The sequence below is a fragment of the Lactuca serriola genome, chromosome 6 (assembly GCF_051521515.1).
Source record: "Lactuca serriola cultivar US96UC23 chromosome 6, Lser_US96UC23_V15, whole genome shotgun sequence".
NCBI lineage: Eukaryota > Viridiplantae > Streptophyta > Magnoliopsida > Asterales > Asteraceae > Lactuca > Lactuca serriola.
In genome coordinates, this window is record NC_136413.1 from 123,812,700 (window position 1) to 123,829,389 (window position 16,690).

General features: G+C 33.6%; 1 long non-coding RNA gene across 6 annotated transcripts; it reads left to right on the top strand.

Moving 5' to 3' along the window:
* Nucleotides 1-3,134: 3,134 nt before the first annotated feature.
* On the top strand, nt 3,135-5,278 carry LOC145056753 (uncharacterized). 6 transcript variants are annotated; one of them, XR_013685908.1, is made up of 3 exons: nt 3,135-3,459; nt 3,537-4,424; nt 5,101-5,278. It is a non-coding gene; the product is annotated as an uncharacterized LOC145056753 (long non-coding RNA). The 6 variants fall into 6 exon arrangements; XR_013685909.1 differs by having other exon boundaries at nt 3,537-3,663; nt 3,845-5,278; XR_013685911.1 differs by having other exon boundaries at nt 3,537-3,663; nt 3,849-5,278.
* Nucleotides 5,279-16,690: the final 11,412 nt, after the last annotated feature.

Consider the following 16,690-nt stretch of genomic DNA (forward strand, 5'->3'; position numbering starts at 1 on the left):
GATTTAAGCTTTTCTTCATAGTTCAAAACATCAGTCCAAACATCAATGACATGTGCATGTACCCATAATCTTGCCTGCATGGTTTCAATCATTCCTCTTCCAAGCACATAACCTCTCTTAATTTGAAATACCTTCTCACTTAATTTGTAATCAAATAAAACAAAAAAGCAATTAATAGAAAATTAATTTATATTTGTATTTATTTACTATTGTATTTAAAGAAAAGATAACATAAATTAACATGCTATTACCAGTTCTAGAAAAAATTCTATCTGATACTTTTACTTCATCCGAATCTACAAATTTTGATGCACAAACCTCTTTTTGATTATAAGGAGAAGATACCTTCAGTGATGGATTTTTTAATCTCTTCCCTACATCTCTTCTTCCCCCTTGATCATCTTAAATTCCCAAGATATTAATTTCACATTCTCTTTCGTCTGAATCATAACATTCTTCATCAAGTTTTTCATCTTTTCTTTCTTTCTTCTCTTGGTCATCTTCATTTCTTTCATATCCTTCCTGAAACTCTTGTGTTAGACCAAGACCAAGTCCAAGTGAAAAACTAGGCATTGATGATTTTCTAGTACTTTTTTATCATCTATTATTGTTTTTTTTATTCATTTGATCTATAAAACTTTTTACATTGACAAAATCATCATAATCGTCAAAATTTTAAATACAATGAACAGAATCAGCAATCTCATGCACTATTGGATCATTGTATAAATTTCTTGGTGTTACCATGATTGGTTGATTCTTTTTTTTGCTGGTGTAGTTCTACATCTGCATCTTTATGTATATCACCCTTATTCCCATCCACCTTATTCACATCCCTTTCTCCATCTTCAGGTATTTCATGCTCATTCAAATTCTCATCTCTTTTTTGCTTCATCTTCATTCTCGTCACTTTTTTGCATCATCTTCATTCATCACATTTGTTTCATCTTCATTTTGACTTTTATAAATGAATTCTTGTTCAAAGACTTTCTTCATATCTTTCAACTCATCTCTTTCTATGAATTTTGTTGTTGAAAACTCAATTAACTTTCCAAACTTCATTTTATCATTCACTAGTTTTTTTTATAATTCTTTTTGCTTTTAATACCAATTCCGGCAAAATGAAATAAAAAATGTCATTAACAATGAATTTTTTAAACTTTTTTCTATAATAAATTCAAGTTTCACAATATGAATGTATTGATGAGGTATCACACTTTTAATGCATTTTAATAAATTACATATTCACTATGTGAATTTATTATAGAAAAAGTAATAAAATACACCTTTATATTCACAATGTGAATCACTTTATGAATTCATTTTAACTATAATTTTATAACATATATCTATAATACAGCTTCACAATTTTTGTTAATTATATAGATTATTAACGTACACCGAGTTTCATATCTTCATTTTCATTGGTGTCGGATTCTTCATCATTCTCTATAACATCATCATTTCATTCTAAAGTTCCAAAGTTACCACTCTTTAACTCAGCTTTTCCCCTTTTCACCATCATGTCATAATCCCCAAAATGTAGTGCATGTATTTGTCTTTTTTCACTCATATCATTTCTCATAAACTCCAAATAACCTAGATGTTTATGTAAACAAAATTATGATTAATTAGTTTTGTTATAATAACATAAATAAAAGTGCTAATTATAAGAAATTTGCTTTCCAATAATAGAAGAGGTGGCCCACAATAGTAGTTTCCTCTATCAGTTTCATCCCACGTCGTCTTTGACATTTTCAAGCAATTAGTTCTAAAACTACACCAATCAATTTCTCTCATAGGTGTTTTGCCTAACAAATGTGACAATACTGTTGTTTTACAAGTTCCATGCTTATTCTATTCACATATGGTATTAACAAACTGTAATAGAAAGTTTGTTCTGAAAATAATCCGTGAATATGATGATTCTTTAATCTTCTCTTCAACATCTGATGGTCTCATAGCCTTGAAATTGTATTATTGCTTCCAATCCATTAATTCTTTTCCTTCACATTGATCAGTGTTATATATATATATATATATATATATATATATATATATATATATATCTTTTCCACTTAGAAGAATTCCAAGAAAATCATGAGCAAGAGTTGGTGATATATCTATCTTTGCATTAGGCAGATGCATTTTCATATCTAATGGATTGAATGAATTCACAACAAAACGTGTCAATTTCCCAAAAATTCCATTGGTTTCAATTATCAACAAAGATCCCAACCTCATTTCTCTACTTTTTTTTTTTTTTTTTTTTTTTTTTTTTTTTTTTTAAGATTAAACGATATCATAAAAGTTATTTTGGTTCTTTCTTGTTCTCAAAGATACCCTATTATTTGGATTTATTGGCACTTTTGCCTTTTTTTTCTTTGACTACTTCCAGAGTGTTTGTCTTGACAATCTTCATTTTTATCTCTGCTTCATTTGTTTTTCTTTTTCTTTTATCTGTTAGTCAATAATTTTCGTAAACTTCTCATACTATAACATATATTATAAAATAACTAACAATACAACAAATTCACATGTGAAATTTTTTAAAAAGTTTGTTATTAAAAAGTATCATTCACAAGGTTTTTGTTTTGCAAAAAAAAAAAGAATTAGTTTTGTCATTCACAAAGGGCTAGCGGCGCAGCTTGTTGTCCGTTTGCCTTCCATCGATATATATTGAATTATATTACTCCATTTATGTTAATTATAATATATTACATAAAATAAACATGTAAATTTGTTTATAAATTTATATATTAAACATGTAAATAGTAATAAACAATGCTGTTGATTTTTCATCGGATTCTTTCTTTACACAACTAAAAAGTAAGGTAATATCGACATAATTTTAGCGACGAAAAAAATCCATCGGAAACAAAGACGGAATACCGACAGATTTCCGACAAATTAAAAAAAGTTTATTATATGGATTTTAGTGATGACTTTGCGACGGTTTAGCAACACTCTACATTTGTGTTGGTAATCCGTTATCAACAAATTTTCATTCTGTCAAAAATCCATTAGTAAAATTTGTTTATTTTTTTTTAATTTTTAAATTGTTGGGGCAATTTTGTAAATATACAAGTGTTAAAGGGTGTTCCTAAACAAGTCTGAACTCTGAACTAAAAAAAGAACGTTGTCTACGGATTTTTCCCTACTCTCCCTTTCCCTCTTATCTGACCACTGCCTCCGTCAATGACGTCACCTCCGCCATCAGCGCCGGCATCAAAGCCCTCCAACTCCTCCAAATTCGTCGACGCAACATGCCTTCTCCCTCTCGGTCTGACCTACAACTCACTGCCCCTTAACTAAGTAAAATTTCTCCCATTTATCTCTGTATGAATGACGACCAACATCGTCTCTCTTTCGTCGCCGCCGCCATCGTCAAAATTGTTTCTGTAGCCGGTGGACCTTATCATTGGATGCGATTTCACCTTTTTTTTTCTCCATGTTTTGGTAAAAAAACCTTAACTTATTTTTTATATTAGATTCTTTATGTACATTACTCAAATAGTGTTTGTTTGTTCTCTTAGCACGAGATTTCGAATAAGCAGATAATGACTTCGTCTCCTCGGGACTAGCAACAGGTTTTCTCTATTAAGTTGTTGGGGTGTGCCGGCATCAAATTACACGTATAATTTTCTTGAAATCCACGATTTGGTAAATTTATTGGTGGATTTTTTATTCTGTCAAATTTGGTGGCTTAGCTTTTCGAGATTACAAATATATTTATCCATATCCACAATCAACTCATTAAATTTGTTGATTGCTTTTTTGTTTATGTTCAATCACTCATATTAGTTGTTCAATCACTCATATTAGCATTGTGTGCTTTGCATAGATAGATGCTCTGCAACCACATGAGGAAGAAGATGAGGACATCTCTACCTTTTGAAGTGGCACACTAGCTTCTTGTAAGGTATGGTTTTGGTAATTTTCCTTATTATAGAGCAAGAAAAACTATGATAACAAGTCTCTCAGATTCCTCAAGTCTCATATATATAGGGTGTTAATAGTTGTAAATGAAGCCCACCAAGTGTGGTCATTGATATGCCTAAGTTTTAAGATTATTAATTGTTGTTATATTACCTTTTCACCCATTAAGTTGAAATGGATTGTTTTTTACTTCTTTCCCGAAAGATGATTTGAAATCTTTGGTAAATTACTTAAGGGCTGATGGAAATGTTTCATTAATTGGCCTTTAGGGTCGATCCATGGAAGTTGTAAAAAGGTAATAACCTTTTGCCACCTGTCAAAGTCAACATAATAACCATTGAATGAATCAACTGTAATTATATGCCAATTTAATTTCATTACATGTAGAAGAAAAAATGGGTTATAAAATGTATGAAAATGGAATGAATTGCACAGAGGATTCCATTAATCAACTCCGTTCCAAAAGGCCAACGAGTAGGACTGAGGTCAGTATTTGGCTTTATTTTTCTTTCTTTTCGTTTATTGTTAAATGCAACAAATAGCAATGTACTTTCATTGATTTTTTTAATTATAGCATTCTACTTTTGTTTCTTTTTATTATAGCATTGTACATTGAAAAAATCTACACAGTTATAGTTATAAAGTGCAATTACTTAACAAGATAATGATTGATACTACAATGTTGTAACAGAAATTAATAAATGAAAGTACCTTTGTATTTCTTACATTTACAACCAAATTCTCAATGGAATGGAATCTTGAATCTTGAAAACATGCTTTACCAAAGTTCCCAATTATGGCATCATTCATTATGAAGCAACAATCTACTTTCATATAAGTTGTAATTGGGAATTATGGCAAAAGTACATTGCTATTATGAGTAAAAACATAAAATATGTTGTATAATTGTGAAAAAACTGAAAATGGTTTCTATTATGATTATTTGAAAGTATGCAACTATAATTATGAATTTCATTAAAGTATGTTGCTATTTATAATCATTAACTATTTTTTTTTCAAACTTCACGTGGAGGAATATTGTACTTAAAATCACATTTGTTTTACGCATTATCAAAATTGCTACTTGTTGATTCCCCTTTATGGTCAACATTGGAGGGAATTTATGGTATCGGACAATATATAAATATCTCTCAATGATAGGTATCGAATCCACGAGCTATTGAAGAATGATACTCTCCATCGGTTGTTGAGGTCGTGAGAATTATAGACGAAATTTTGAATTTGATGTTTTTTAAATATCAAATATGGATTAAGATTTATGGATTTAATGTATGTCGAATATGGATTTAACGGATTGAATTTTATGGATTTACTTTTATATTTGTTGGTTTTAAAATATAGATTGATGTATGATTAGAAAATTTATGTGTTTAATATGTAATTATTTTTAATTTTAAATTTTTTCATGAATTTATAATTTTTTTATAATGCCAAAATCTATCGCTAATCTGACAAAAAAATTTGTCGGTAATCCGTTAGGGAGTCATTTTGAGATTTGTTCGGTAATCCGTTACTAATTTATTCCAGATTCTGTTGGTAATCCGTTAGTAAATTGTTCTGTCGGTAATCCCTTGTAAACAAATTCAGTCGGTAATCCGTTGCAAAAAACATTATGTCAGTGTTCCGTTGTTCCGTTACTATTTCTGACGGAAAAATCTGTTGCTAAAAATTAGATGTAGCTGTTGGAAATCTGTTACAAGCAATTAGCGACAAGAATATACTGACAGATTTTGGTATGCTACAATTCTGTCGGTAAAGAGTAGTAGCGACGGATTACCAACGGTTTTGGTCGTCGGTAATGCTCTTTTTTGTAGTAGTGTTACAAGGCTATCATTTGCTTTAATAGGAGTTATAGATTTTTTGTATTAAATTATTTTAAGTCTTGGACTCTGTCTGATTTTTGTTCATATTTTAACAAAATTAATGAGAATTTATTTAATTATATCAAATTCAATTATAATTCTATAAATACTAAACTTAAGTTGTTTTCTTTTTAGGTGTCTTGAAAACAGATTTGTCTTGCTTCATTGACTTTTTCGTTTTCTTTTTTTGAAGTCTTGCACTATGTCTGATTTCTGTTCATTTAAAAAAAATCAATGATAACTGATTTTATATATAAAGGAAATTATAATTTTATAGATACTAACCTTGTGTAATATTCTTTTCAACTGTCATCACAATAGATTCGTCTTGCTACATCAATATTTTTGTTTGCTTTTTTTTTTTTTTTTTTTTTTTTTTTTTTTTTTAATATTATCACTTTCTAAAGTTTTTTTTTCAACATTTTCATCACGAGTCTTTTGATCTTCATTTTTTCTTAATTTATTAACAATTTCCACCATGGTTCTCCTTACGGTGTTTTTGGTATATTTTTTTGAACCTTCAACTACACAATGTGAAATTTTTAACATCAACATCAAAAATATAAGCAATTTTATGAAATACATGTCAAAAAATATAAAATTCAACATGTAATGATCAAATTGCAAAAACTTTGTAGAAATTCACATTGTGAATCTGTGAGAATGTGAGATATACATCGAAGATTCACAATATGAATCTTTACATTTCATACCAAAACAGGTTGAGGTTCACCAAGTGAAGTACACATACACATGGTGAATCTTTTCACTTATTTTGTGTGTAGTGAAAACAAGAGAAAGTGGTAATCAACTCGGAAAACATTTTCAAGAGATTCACATTGGGAATCTGTGAGGCTATGAGTTACATCAAAGATTCATATTGTGAATTTATGCATTTCATACCAAAACAGTTTGAGGTTCACCAAGTGATGTATATATACACATGGTGAATCTTTTCACTTATTTTGTATATAGTGAAAACAAGCGAAAGTGGTAATCAACTTGGAAAACATTTTTAAGAGATTCACATTGTGAATCTTTGAGAATGTGAGATGTACATTGCAGATTCACAATGTGAATTTATGCATTTCATACCAAAACATGTTACGGTTCCCTAAGTGATGTACATATACACATGACGAATATTTTCACTTATTTTGTTCATAGTGAAAACAAGAGAAAGTGGTAATCAACTTGGAAAACATTTTTAAGAGATCCACATTGTGAATCTGTGAGGTAATGTGTTACATCAAAGATTCACATTATGAATTTATGCATTTCATACCAAAACAATTTGAGGTTCACCAAGTGATATACACATACACATGGTGAATCTTTTCACTTATTTTGTGTATAATGAAAACAAGCAAAAGTGGTAATCAAGTTGCAATTTTTTAAGAGATTCACATTGTGAATCTGTGAGAATGTGAGATATACATCAAAGATTCACAATGTGAATAATTACATTTCATACCAAAATAGGTTGAGTTTTATCAAGTGATGTACACATACACATGGTGAATCTTTTCACTTATTTTGTGCGTAGTGAAAACAAGCGAAAGTGGTAATCAATTTGGAAAACATTTTTAAGAGATTTACATTGTGAATATTTGAGAATGTGAGATGTACATCGAAGATTAACAATGTGAATCTTTACATTTCATACCAAAACAATTTGAGGTTCACCAGGTGATGTACACATACATATTGTGAATCTTTTCACTTATTTTGTTCATAGTGAAAACTAGCGAAAGTGGTAATCAACTTGGAAAGCATTTTTAAGAGATTCACATTGTGAATGTTTGAGAATGTGAGATGTACATCGAAGATTCACAATGCGAATCTCTACATTTCATACAAAAACAGTTTGAGGTTCACCAAGTGATGTACACATACACATGGTGAATCTTTTAACTTATTTTGTGCATAGTGAAAACAAGAAAATCGTAATCAACTTGGAAAACATTTTTAAGAGATTAACATTGTGAATCTGTGAGGCTATGAGTTACATCAAAGATTCACATTGTGAATTTAAGCATTTCATACGAAAACAGGTTGAGGTTCACCAAGTGATGTACATATACACATGGTGAATCTTTTCAATTATTTTGTGCATAGTGAAAATAAACGAAAGTGGTAATCAACATGCAATTTTTTTTAAAGAGATTAACATTATGAATCTATGAGAATATAAGATATACATCGAAGATTCACATTGTGAATTTATGCATTTCATACCAAAACAGTTTGAGGTTCACAAAGTGATATACACATACACATGGTGAATCTTTTCACTTATTTTGTACATAGTGAAAACAAGCAAAAGTGGTAAGTGATGGGTTCTGAGCATTCTAACACTTCCTAAGTGTACATGCAACCCTAATAACCTTGGATCTATGTTTGTCTAATTATCATGCAAAGTTAAATTCCAAGGTTATATTCCTATCTAGCATACATGGGGAACAATTTTTAACTTGAATGAAAGATAGAATAACTTACCTTGTTGTTGCTTATGATCCTTGAAACCTTGTGAGCCTAGCCCTCTTGTTTCATATGTGTCGCCGATTTTGGTGGAGAATGGGTTTCTTATATAGTGTTGACACATCTAGGGTTACACCATGTAAACCCTAATGTGTCAGATTCTTCATTTCCATGACCCATGGGTTTGTAACTCCCATGGAGCATCCATGGAGCATCCTATGGGTGGAAGCGAAGTTGATAATCCATGGAGCCTCTTAGCCCACTATACAGGTTATGGATGATTTACATAATCAACCAATATATATTTAATTAGTTATCTTTTGATCACTTAATTAATTCTAAATTAATTCTTGATCAAACTAATTAAATAATATTATTAATATATTAGAACTTATAATATATTAATAATTCCCAAGTTTTATTTCTCTCATTTAGTCTATCCAATTGCATGGTGCCATGCAACCCAAATGGACCATGTCGGGTCGGGTCAAGTACTTACCAGAAATAGTTATGGACTTAGACACCTTATCCAACAGTAAGCAACTTGGAAAACATTTTTAAGAGATTCACATTGTGAATCTTTGAGAATGTGAGATGTACATCGAAGATTCACACTGTGAATATCTACATTTCAAACCAAAAAAGGTTGAGGTTCACCAAGTGATGTACACATACATATGGTAAAGCTTTTCACTTATTTTCTTCATAGTGAAAACAAGAAAAAGTCGTAATCAACTTGGAAAACATTTTTAAGAGATTAACATTGTGAATCTGTGAGGCTATGAGTTACATCAAAGATTCACATTGTGAATTTATGCATTTCATACCAAAACAAGTTGAGTTTCACCAAGTGATGTACACATACACATGGGGAATCTTTTCACTATAAACATAAATAAGCCTTACATACACTAATGAATTACATCTCCTTTAATCTTAGTGTAATATATCTTCCGTATAGTTACATGTGATACAACAAACCGAGTGGGTCAGGTTTGGAAACCTGGTGAGTACATAGGGTTTTCATCCCATAATAATATAATTATTGTGTTTTAATTATCAAACTATTAACCCAATTTCCTATCCCTATTATCTTCTTTATTCTTAAGGATCTACCCTAAGAATCATCTATTCTTTCGTTTTATATATTCCAAGGGACTGTCGTAAGGAATAGGCATGAAGTCCATCGAGTCCAGGGTTTATCTAATAGGCACTAAGTCCATAGATGTCGATGTTATCTATTAGGCACTAAGTTTATAGCTGCCAATGTTCATCTATATGGCACTAAATCCATAGCTACCAATGTCTATTCATAAGGTACTAAGTCCATTGCTGTCAGGGTTTTTAGAGTACATCTAGTGGACATATCATTCAGAAACACCTATAGGTTGTGAGCCTGCTAACGTTCCACTGGACTTTCTAGAATAGTCCGTGGTCGTCATCTATACTCTGCTAGATGACTGGATCATGGTTTAAGTCAAGGCTTCTCATCATCTTTCCCCTCTCATCATTTATTTAATCTTTCATCTCTCATCATCCATATCATATTTCATCTACCCATCTTTACCCAATTTATTTATAGGTATAAAAATACACATAAAGTTTAAATCACGTAAAGCATGTATAAATCATTCATTTAGCATATATATATATATATATATATATATATATATATATATATATATATATCAGGAACACAGATAATAAGCACAAATAGTATGTAATAGTATTAAATAATTATGTAACACCTAGTTCATGGTACATATTTGTTGGATAAGGTGTCTAAGTCCATAACTATATTTGGTATGTACTTGACCCAACCCGGCATGGTCCATTTGGGTTGCATGGCATCATGCATTTGGATAGATTTAATGAGAGAAATAACGCTTGTGGTTTATTAATATATTATAAGTTCAAATATATTAATAGTATTATTTAATTAGTATTGATCAAGAATTAATTTGGAATTAATTAAGTGATCAAAAGATAACTAATTAAATATATGGATTCATTATGTAAATCATCCATAACTTGTATAGTAGGCTCAAAGGCTCCATGGATTATCAACTTGGGTTAAACCCATAGGATTCTCCATGGGAGTTACAAACCCATGGGTCATGGAAATGAAGAGTCATGTCACATTAGGGTTTACATGGTATAACCCTAGATGCGACACACTATATAAGGAACATAATACTCAACAAAATTGGCTACATTAAGAACAAGAGAGGGCAAGCTGATTTTTGCAAGTGTTATACATACTATAAAGTCATTGAAAAGCATTTGCTGTTGTGTGAAGCATTTGAGGCATCACACTTGGGGTGCTAGGCTCTCAAGGTTTTCAAGGAATCAAATCAACTACAAGGTATGTAATTCTAGCCATCTTTTAGAATAAAAGTTCCCCATGTATGCTAGATAGGATTATGAACCCTGGAAATCATATTGTGCATGTATTTTAGACAAACATAGATCCAAGGTTTTCTATGGTTGCATGTACACTTAGGAGTGTTAGAATGCTCAAAACCCATCAGTGGTATCAAATCTTAGGCTTGTTTGCTAATACTTGATGCAAAATGGTGGAAAAAAAATCGAATTTTGAGCTGTCTGCACAGGGGACTCGATGAGTCCAAGTGAAAATGCAACCAACTCGGCGAGTCAGTTCGTGCACTCGACGAGTTGGCCAGGCAGGGTGCAGAATTTCGATTTTTGTTGTTGGAAATGGACTAGAAACATTACCCTAAACTATTTTGGTGTTGTAAAACTTGTTTTAGATGGTGTAATGGTTGTTCTAATCCATTTAGAATGGCTAATATGAATTTTTCATGATCTTATGTGTTCATTTGTTCTTGAAACTCTGATATGAATATTCATGTTCTTATGAGTTTTTGATATATCATAGGAATTACTTATTTAAATGTTTATTTCATGATCTTTATGTGTTTTAATGGAGTCCATAACTTGTTCCCAACTTATGGATAACCAAAAGTCTCTTTGTGTTAAAAACCATTAAAAGAACACATAAGTTATAAAATGAAGAGTCTTCATTTTAATAACTCATAAGTTATGAATTGAAGAGTTTTGTTAAGTTACAAAACTTGCCCTCAAGTTTTTGGAACATGTAAAGTCATCTAATAAACTTTAGTTCCAACCCCTAGATTTTTATAAGTTAAAAATCAACCCTTATACTTTATAATATTATTAGTTAATAATATATATATATATATATATATATATATATATATATATATATATATAAGTATAAGAGCAAGTCGTCTTACCATTAGTAGGCCTCATTCACAAAGCTAGTCTATAAGGGGGGGGGGGTATAAGGTTGCAGCCTATAAAATGGCAGCTTAATGGGTGTCCACTCTCACCCACTGCTTCCTTGATCAGTGGAGGGTCATTAGCCGAACAGGTAGGACAAGGACTTATAGATTCTCATTAAAAGTATGATGAATATTATAAAGTAACTAAATGTTTTATTAAATTCCCAATCTTAGTTACTTTAGGAAAATGTGAATAAGGTGCTAATCCATGAAATTACACTTTACACTTTGATTAAGTCGTTAGTGGAGCGTGTGTGGTTAACCGGCACACTAACCTGGATTTAACAAGGTAGGTAAAGGGTGAATTAAAGTTTATTATAGGTCGGTGGAGCGCGTGCGGTTAACCGACACATCGATTGAGTGATAAACTTTAAGGGTACCAAGTGATTTTCATGGTTACTTCCCACCTCGTTTTGTAATACTCGGTATCCCAGTCACAAAACTTGGAGGGCACACTCGAGATTGAAACATGACTTTGAAAAGTTCATTGAATCTCAAAAGAATCTAGGAATTTCTAAGGACCCATTAAAACCTAATAATTAATATTTCAGTTTTTGGTTGAAATTGGTGAGTCGTCATTCACCTACCTTTCAAATATGCTATAGCTTAGATTACGACATACCTCTTCTAAGTTATGACATATTGTGATTGGATCCTAACCTTAATATTACATTTGGGTGTTTTATTAAGGATTATCTTGATATCTAAACTAAAATTGTTCTCTTCTTTTTTCAGATGTCTTCCAACAACACTACTTCTGGCTCAAACCCTACTGGCTCCTTTTCCCTCATGAACCTATGTGGGAGGGTCATCTTTGATGGTTCCAACTTTATGGATATCATCTGGAACATCAGGATGGTGACTGGTTACGAGGACAAGGAATATGTCCTCGATAAGGAGCTAAAGGATATCGATGAGTCCACAGCTACTCCCCAGGAGATCGCTGGCTTCCGGACTCATGAAAGAGATGCCACCAAAGTGGCATGCATCATGATGGGCACCATGACAGCTGAACTCCAGAAGTCCTATAAGGACTACTACCCTTTTGAGATGCACCAAGATATGATGGAAAGATACCATCAGAGTGCTCGTCAAGAGTGGTATGAAATAATCTCCTACATGATAACAATCAGGATGAAGGACGGAGAATCTGTCACGAGCCACATGCAGAAAATGCAAAGGTATGTGGATCGTTTGCTGAAGCTTAATGTGAACTTCCCACGAGGAGCTTGCAATAGATATTATTTTTCACTCCTTACACTCGTGTTATGATCAATTCCGCATGACATACCACATGAATAAGGAAGAAGTCACAGTCAGCAAACTTCAAGGACTCCTAAAGACTGCAGAAACATGTCTTAAAGGTAATTCGGTTGTTAACACTCCTACTCCTACTCCAAACTCCGCCCCTGTCTTGGTAATCGAGAAAGGTAGAGGGAAGAAAAGGAAGAGCTCTTTGAAGGGTACCAAGGCTAGGACCCTTGATGGCTCTTCATCAAGTGGAACCGTTCGTCGCTCCTTCTTCTGACCCAAAAGAGGCTGAATGCTTCTATTGCCATGAAAAGTCGCATTAGAAGCAGAACTTCCCAAAGTACCAGCAAGATGTGAAGGATGGGAAAGTTAAACCCAACCATGCATGTATTTACACTATTCTATCTAATAACTCGCCCTATTCTAACTCTTGGGTCCTTGATGCCGGTTGTGTATTCATATATGTTCTGATTTGCAGGGACTAAGAAGAAGTGAGAATGTGGAGCATGGAAAGATAAACTTGATCATGGGGAATAGGAAAACTTTACCTGTCACCAAGATTGGAGTTTATTCTTTGTTGCTAAGTAGTGGGTTTACTTTAGATTTGAATAAATGTTGTTATTCGCCAGAAATGGCAAGAAATACTATTTCCTTTCATGCTTTGTACAAACAAGGGTTTACCTTTTCTTTTGATAATGAAAATGGTGGGATAAATGCTTTCTTTAATAATGTTCTTTATTTTAATGCATTACCTGGTGATGGTGTGTATGAAGTTGTATCTGTTGAAGATAATCTAGGGAATAATGTGTTGTGTATTGATTCTTCGAGTAATAATAACTTGGATAAAGCATAATTATGGCATTATCCTCTTGGACATGTGAGCAAGAAACGCATAGGCCAACTCCAAAAGGATGGAGTCTTGGAGTCATTTGAGCAAAAGTCAGATGATAGTTGTGAATCATGATTACTTGGAAAAATGACAAAGTCACCCTTCACTGGTTCTTGTGCTAGGGGTGAAGGTTTGTTGGATCTAGTACACACAGATGTGTGTGGACCCTTCAAATCTGCTACAAGGGATGCTAATCGTTATTATCTGACTTTTACTGATGATTATAGTAGATATGGATATGTCTATTTAATCAAGCATAAGTCAGAGACTTTTGAAAGGTTTAAAGAGTTTAAATAGGAAGTCAAGAATCAATTCGGCAGGAACATTAAGATGCTTCGATCCGATCGTGGTGATGAGTATCTTAGTACAAAGTTCCTCGACTATCTTAAGGAATGTGGGATTATCTCACAATTGACACCTCCCAGGACACCACAGTTGAATGGTGTGGCTGAGAGGCTCAATTGAACCTTGTTGGATATGGTTCGTTCCATGATGAGTCGAGCTTCGCTACCAATCTCATTTTGGGGGTATGCCTTAGAGACTGCCGCCCATCCTTAATCTAGTCCCTACAAAGAAAATTGCCAAAACTCCTCATGAGATGTGGACCAGTAAAGTTCCCAAACTAGACCACATCAAGATTTGGGGTTATGAGGCTTTTGTGAGGCGCGAGACTCATGATAAACTCGAACCTCGAAGTGAGAGGTGTATTTTCATCGTCTACCCACATAAATCCTTTGGTTACCTCTTCTACAGACCTAGTGACAATGTGGACTTTATAGAGAGGAGGGGTGTCTTTCGAGAGAGAGATTTCATAACCCAAGGAAACAGTGGGAGGCAAATTGACCTTGAAGAAACTCAAGATTCAAGTGGTGAAGGAACTTCAAACCCTAGCACTCAACCTGAGGAGGAAACTCCTGTTGAGCCAATTGACAAGTCTGTACCTCTGAGGCGTTCCACACGGTTTAGGAATGCACCTGAGCATTATTATGGTTTCCATATTACTACAGAAGGTGAGACACTTCTAAGTGATGAGACATTGGTAAGTCTGGATGAACCTAACAATTACGCGGAAGCCATGGTAGGCCCCGATTATGCCAAATTGAAAGAGGAAATGGACAGCGAGATACAGTCCATGTATGACAATCAAGTTTGGAACTTGGTTGACAATGTACAATGTCATAAGACAGTTGGGTGCAAGTGGATCTTCAAGAAGAAGACCGACATGGATGGTAATGTACACACATATAAGGCACGATTGGTTGCAAAGGGCTTTTCTCAAACTCTAGGAGTTGATTATGATGAGACCTTTTCACCAGTTGCAAAGATTAAGTCCATTAGGGTTCTGTTATTCATCGTTGTATTTCATGATTATGAAATATGGCAAATGGATGTCAAAACCGCCTTCCTTAATGGAAGTTTGGCTGAAGATGTTTACATGATTCAGCCAGAGGGTTTTGTTAGTATAGAATACCCTAATAGAGTGTGTAAGCTTGAGAAATCCATTTATGGATTGAAACAGGAACCTTGCAGATGGAATCTTTTCTTTGATGATAAAGTCAAAGAATTTGGCTTTTCGAGGAGTGAGAATGAATCTTGTGTCTATGTCAAGGCTAGTGGGAGTATAGTCAGTGTTTTAGTACTATATGTGGATGACATACTACTAATAGGAAATGACATCCCAACCCTACCGGAAGTGAAGTCCTGGCTTGGGAAGTGTTTCACTATGAAAGACCTAGGAGAAGCTGCCTATATTCAGGGGATAAGGATTCTGAGAGACCGGAGTAAAAGACTGATTGGACTTAGTTAGAGTACCTACATGGAAAAGGTGCTGAAGAGGTTCAGCATGCAAGACTCCAAGAATAGAGAGTTACCCATCCAGAGTAACGCTAGACTGAGTAAAACTCAAAGCCCGAGTACTGAGGCGGAGATAGCAGAAATGAGTCGAGTACCTTATGCTTCTGCAGTAGGTTTGATCATGTATGCTATGACCTGCACTCGACCTGATGTAGCCTTTGCTTTAAGCATGGTTTGTAGATATTAGAGGGACCCTAGCAAGGCACACTAGACTACGGTAAAGAATATCCTCAAGTACCTGTGGAGGACTAAGGACTGGGTCCTTACCCTCGATGGGAGTGATGACTTGAGAGCTGTAGGGTATAGTGATGCTACATTTCAGACTGATAGGGATAATTTCCACTCTCAGTCAGGCTGGGTCTTTACCTTAAACGGAGGAGCAATCACTTGGAAGAGTTCCAAGCAAGAGACAGTGGCTGATTCAACTTGAAAATCAGAGTATATAGCAGCAAGCGAGGCAGTGAAGGAGGCGATATGGCTGAACAACTTCATTGGAGACATTAGAGTTGTACCAGCTATAAAGGAGCCTATGGAAATTTTCTGTGATAGTGAAAGTGCAGTTGCCTTAGCCAAGGTACCAAGGGATCAGGGGAGATCTAGACACATCGACAGAATATAACATTTCATCAGACATTGAATAGAAGAAGGACTCCTCGTGGCAAAGAGGGTATCATCCGATGAGAATCCAGTAGATCCCCTCACGAAGGGACTGAGTCGGGTTAAGCATCTCCAGCATGCTCAGAGCATAGAGCTGAAGGATGATATTAGTTTTAGTAGTTAGATAATTTTGAAATTTCTAAAGTGTAATTGACATTTGATGATGAATAAAAGTTGTGTTTATTTATGAGTAAAGTGTTGCTATCTTTTGTCAATCGTTTACTATATTTCCTTTGCATGTTTTGACTTCTAGAATAATTATGTTTGGTATATCATATTATTCGAATCTCCACAGTCGGTCATATGTTGGAAGTAGGTGTGAATCAAGACTGTCATGAGCTGGTTGCAGAGGTCTAAGTTGTTGGACATGGCTACAACACTCATGAGTGCTCATAAGTTATGAGCATTGG